Here is a 6,077-nt window from a genome sequence, read left to right as displayed (position 1 = left end):
AGCTCAAAGAGGAGAGAATTTGGATGGGTGATTAGAAGATGGGGGAGCAGAGCACAAAGAAGGGAAAGAAAGCAATTGGGTATGGAGGCCAGAAATGAGCCCTCATGGAGGAGGTTCCTCACTAGGAGGATGAGAGATCCACTTGGCAGAAAATGGAAAGTGGGGCTGTGGGGTGGGAGGTGCAGACCACACGGGGCCCTGAACATCTGCATGTGAAGAGGCTAGACTCTATACTGTGGGAAACGGGGCTGGGTGGGAGACAGTAGTTGGTTCTGAGCATCCTGAAAAGGATTTAGTGCCATGATCCTGGCACAACTCTTACACAAATCCCCTAGATTCCAGGGAGCCAGACCAATAAAGATATGAAATCCAATTCTAAAGCTGTCACCATGAATGAGTACTCTGGCACCTGGAGCCTAAATGAGATATTCTTTTCTAAAATGAAGAAAACATTTTTTAAACCAGCCAGACGATCATGGCCAAGCAATGTGCACTTTCTGTGAGCAGAGCCCTGCTATTCACCATGGGGGGAGGAGAAGTGTAAAAAAAAAAAAAAATTTGCCCAATATCATTCAGCCAAAATTGATAAATCTAAAATTCAAACCCAGGACTGACTGACTCCAAAGCCCATACTACTTTTTTTTAGATCTATGAACTTGGACAAACCACCAGCCAATTACATGAAGGATGCCACAGTGTTATTCTCCATCCCTGTCAGACCCAGCAAGAAACAAACAAAAGAAAATTAACTGGAAATATAGCATGGGAGATTGAGGTTAGCTCTCAAGATAGATTTCCTTGATAACCAAGAGTTCAAAGTTCCTAGAACATAAAAAGTACTCAATTATATATACGTGTGTGTGTATATATGTATTTTAGCAAGATGCTAGATTTCTCTCCTCTGCCCTCGGAGGGAAAAAAGACAAGCAGGTCTGCTCCTGGGCATGTTTCATTTTCTGAGTTGTGGGGAAAAGAGGCCTAAGTCACCAAATAAAAATAGAGGCATCCCAGTTAAACTTGAATTTCAGATAAATAACAAATACTTTCTTTAGTATAAGTATGTTCCATGTAATATTTATGACATTCCTATGATTTAAAAAAAAAAAGAAAGAAGTATTCATTGTCTATGTGAAATTCAAATTCAACTGGGTATCCTGTATTTCAGCTGGCAACTCTGGGCTCAGGGCGCCAGAAAGGGAAATAGGATGGGTGTCACAGAGAAGCACAGAATACAAACAAAGGAGCTTGGGTACCAAAGACAAACTTTTCTATCTACTTCAAGATATGGTGACTCTGAAGAAGCTCACAGTTCCTCATCAATAGGGCACCGAGTTGATGCTTAAATGCCCAAGAACTTTCACCTACATTTATCTTGTTTAATCCTCCCAGCAACTCTATAACCTAAGAAGGATATCTATTTTATTAACCCTTTTCATTAGAAAACAAAAGTTTAAGGAGATTAAGTGGGTTTTCTCAAAGTTGAAAAGCTACAAAATAGAACCAGACCTCCTGCACCCAGGTGAAATCTGAAGAAGGTTTTGAAGGAAGAAAAGGGGGCTGGCTGGTTAGCTCAGGTGATTGTTAGAGTATAGACTTATAACACCAAGGTCACGGGTTCAGATCCCCCTTACCAGACAGCCTCCAAAAAAAAAAAAAGATTTTACATGGTTGAAGAGGAGATGAAAATTCACTGTGAAGGTCAGACGAGCTATTTGCTACATTTATTTTTTGTTAATTAAATGTAAATTATCTAAAACAAAATCTGATCTTAAAGATCAAGGGTCTTAATAGACAATTAACAAGTAAATGTATAGTTCCTTACAAGAGTACAGTAATTTTTTCAAAAGGCTAGCTATTCTTCAACTCTTGTTACTTCTTAGCAACTCTAACATTGTGCTCAAAAGTAAAATCAAGCTCTCTAAATGGAGCACCTTTGTATCCTGCCCAAATTTTGGCTAGGACAACAGAACAATCAATGTGCAGGTTGGGCTTATATAAGAGACACAAGCTAGAAAAAAAAAACAAGCATCTGCTTTGGCCCAGAGAAATAAGATGTATACCTGGACTACAGCAAAACAGGCTGTAAAAAAGCCTCAAACCTCAGTTACCACACTAGGCCCACAAGCCAATGCAGATGATGTTCAGGTCAAAATGCAACACTATCTCAGCTTTTCAAATAAGCAGGAGGGATCAGTGCATTGGGTGTGCCCATCCAGTGGGACAAAGCCAGCCTAAGGGCAGGTAAGCCATGTTCCCCTCACCTCCCACCTCAGGAGATGCCAAAAAGAGCCAAATGTCTAATTCTAGTTCTGTGCACTTCGAATTCAGCAAACCCAATTTTTGCTGCTAGCTCATTTCAGAGAGGGAGGGAAGTAGGAACTGGAAAAGGTTTTGCTGGCAACTCCTCAGTTGGTTATTACTAACAAAATCTTCAGACAGAAGCACAATTTTACTGTATCTAATAATAAGTATTAATCACAGATAATTACAAATAATAATTAGTAACCATTTCTTGGGAACTTGCTATAAACCAGTCACTTTTACATGTTTCATCAAATATTACAATAACTCTACATGATGGCTGTTATTCCCATTTTACGGATGAGGAGACTGGGACAGATAGGCCAAATAATTTGCCCAATATCGGGCCGGCCCGGTGGCGCACTGCTACAGTTCGCCGCTTGGGAGCGCGGCGGCGCTCCCCCCAAGGGTTCGGATCCCACATACAGACCGGTTCCCGCTCACTGGCTGAGCGAGGGGCAGGCGCAGCACACGAGGGTTGTGATCCCGTTGCCGGTCCCGGTCTGGTACGGGCGTGACACTGAGGGTTGCGGTCCGTTGCCAGACATGAAAAAAGACAAAAAAAAAAAAAAAATTTGCCCAATATCATTCAGCCAAAATTGATAAATCTAAAATTCAAACCCAGGACTGACTGACTCCAAAGCCCATACTACTTTTTTTTAGATCTATGAACTTGGACAAACCACCAGCCAATTACATGAAGGATGCCACAGTGTTATTCTCCATCCCTGTCAGACCCAGCAAGAAACAAACAAAAGAAAATTAACTGGAAATATAGCATGGGAGATTGAGGTTAGCTCTCAAGATAGATTTCCTTGATAACCAAGAGTTCAAAGTTCCTAGAACATAAAAAGTACTCAATTATATATACGTGTGTGTGTATATATGTATAAAATTATATATATAAATGAATGTATATATATATATTTGTTAAATGATTGGCTGGCCAGGTAGGGGGCTGGCTGGCTAGATGGTTGGATAAATTGATGAATAAATATTCATTCTATCCACTGTTCCCTTTCTCTGGTTATCTTGTTTTTCTGTGTGGTCTTTTTTTTTCTTTTTAATAAAGCAATTATTTTTGGATTGCATTCCTACATTAATCTTACTGGTCTCCTGACTATCCTTATAACCCAAATACTAAAAACCACTTGTCCAAAATTTTTTATGCTCTTCTTCCAATTTAGAGGAGCTTCCTTTTCTGTCTATTTAGATCCCATTTTCTTCAAAGCCTGGCTCAAAAACTTACCAAGGAGCCTCTGCCATCTATTAGAGCCCACATTAATCCCCCTCTACATTGAATTCTCTCAGTTCTTCGAATGCACTGTTTCATAAAAGGGTGTTAATCTGGATTCCTCAAATGGCCCACTTGGGGAACAACCATTTCTTCTTTTATATAATTATAATGTTTTTCAAAATATGTCCACAAAACACTAGTTTTTAATGTTTCACAAGTAAGAGCATTCTATGATGAAATACATTTGGGAAACATCTGGCTAGACGGAGGTGTACAACTCCCTTTGCTATAGACCATCCTGAAGTCTTTAATACACTAATGTGCATTTGACTCTGCAACATTTCCCAACCTCTTAGATCACAGAGACCTGAAAATAATCCTAAGGTTCTTGCTCCTTGAAAGACAGTCTAGCAAACATGGTCATCTACATGCTTCATTCTTGATGGCTGACTGATGTTTCAGCTAGCTAAAAAGGTTGAGATAATCAGCAGTGCAGAAGGTGGAAATATAGATTCATAGACATTGCATTCTAGAAATTCTGCTTGCTTGCTTGTTTGTTTTTAGAATATTCTTTGGCTCAAAGATACAGAAAGAAGACTTCATCTTCAAAATAAATTTCTTTTATGTGGGCCTTGAACACTAGATAAAGAAGCAAGCTATCAAAAATAGCTTTGTGATTTTGATTGCAACAATGAAGGAGGATGAGGAGGGGAAAAAGCAGAAGCTGGCAGTTTTGCAGGGGAGACAAGACTTGGCTTGGTGGAGAACAATAAAGATAAAATACAGTTGGGCCTCTATATCTGGGCCGAGCAGATTCAACCAACCGTAGATTTAACCCATCACACATTCAACCAACCGCGGATTGAAAGTATTTGGAAAAGTAAAACAATAAAAAAGAACAAAACAACAATAAAAAATGATACAAATATAAAACAATACAGTATAACAATTATTTACATAGCATTTACACTGTATTAAGTATTACAAGTAATCTAGAGATGATTTATAGTATACAAGAGGATGTGCATAGGTTATATGCAAATACTGGGCCATTTTATATAAGGGACTTGAGCATCTGTGGATTTTTGGTATCGCATAGGTCATGGAACCAATCTCCAACTGTGTTATCAAGTGCTAGGTTAGGCATAGTTGAGGCCCAAAATGTAGATTGCAGAGAGTTAAGTCAAGATCATTGTTAACAAGAGCCTTACAAAGCATCCAGACTATCCAACTCCAGATTGCACAGATGTAGATTCTGAGATCCAACATCACTGATTAATAGGAGTCACCTGACTCTCCATTCAATAAATTTCCTAGGGGAAAAAAAGGTATCAGCCAATCCAATCCTGAAGAGGTAAAGTCCACATGTCCCCAGGCTCTGAAAGGATTGTAATGAACTCTCTTTCTCAGTTGTAATTTTACATACGAGTGTGTTTGTTATTCCTTGATTAATATTGTGTCACCTACTAGGCTATATGCTCCATGAGAGCAAAGACCAGCTCTCAGCATGGTGCCTGGCATGTAAAGTATTCAATAAATACTTGCTAAATGGATTAAAGGATGGCCTGAACAATGAATGAATCTACCACTCTGTCCACTGCTTAGAATCTTGTGTGTGTTCCACCATCTTTCTTCTCAGCATTGTACCAGATGATGAACTTCTAAGTGCACAGTCTAAGTCAGTCTGATTAAAGAATGCTGCCTGTTTGAGCTTCTACAAGACAGACCCTGGAGAGGCAGCCTTTCATTCATCCAACCAATAAGTGAGTAGGTTACTTGGACTTCCTGAGTGGTTCATACTCTGATTAGAGAGCCAGCAGAAAGGGGAGAAGGAAAACACTTCCTGCTCATGAGATGCTTACATCTGCCTAGGGAAAGAAGACTGGCACCAAGGGATGCTGGAGTCTGAAAAAATAAACAAACAAATCTATTCAAGATGAACATGTGCAAAATCAGACTATTTTTTCTCTCAATAGTGAATTATAGATTCATGATTTTTCTAAACCTTTCTTAAGTCTGATTACATGTTTAGTCTTATCTACCTCTTGGGGTCAGGATCTCAGTGAGTTTACACCCTACTGGCAAATAAAGGTGACTTTTCACTAGCTTTAAACTACCTCTCTGGTACTTCAAGGTGAGGAAGAGGGGATGGGGAAGGGTTGGGGAGAGGAAAGGTCCTCATTTCAGCCCTTGGATTTGGTGACAGACTCCTGTTTTCTCTTTCTCCCAGGCATGATATTACGAAGTTCAATCATATTCCTTTTGGAGTTTCAATTTTGTTTAGATGGCAGTGAGTTACAATGACAACAGTATATTCCTGTCCTCTGGGTTCTCTCAATACAGTACAGACTTTTGGACACTTCACCTGGTTTCTGCAGGAAAACTAAATTTGAAACAGGTGCAGGCTTGCTGATTAGCATTATAATAGATTGTAATTACTTAACAAGCCCATATATACCCAGAGGAACTTGGAGAGAAATATAATGTTTTGCCAAGTGTACTTGTATTTACGTAAAATACTGCAGGCCTGCTCTGGAGT

This window comes from Galeopterus variegatus, unplaced genomic scaffold, assembly GCF_000696425.1.
Source record: "Galeopterus variegatus unplaced genomic scaffold, G_variegatus-3.0.2 Scaffold5162, whole genome shotgun sequence".
Lineage (NCBI taxonomy): Eukaryota > Metazoa > Chordata > Mammalia > Dermoptera > Cynocephalidae > Galeopterus > Galeopterus variegatus.
This window is presented reverse-complemented; position numbering follows the sequence as displayed.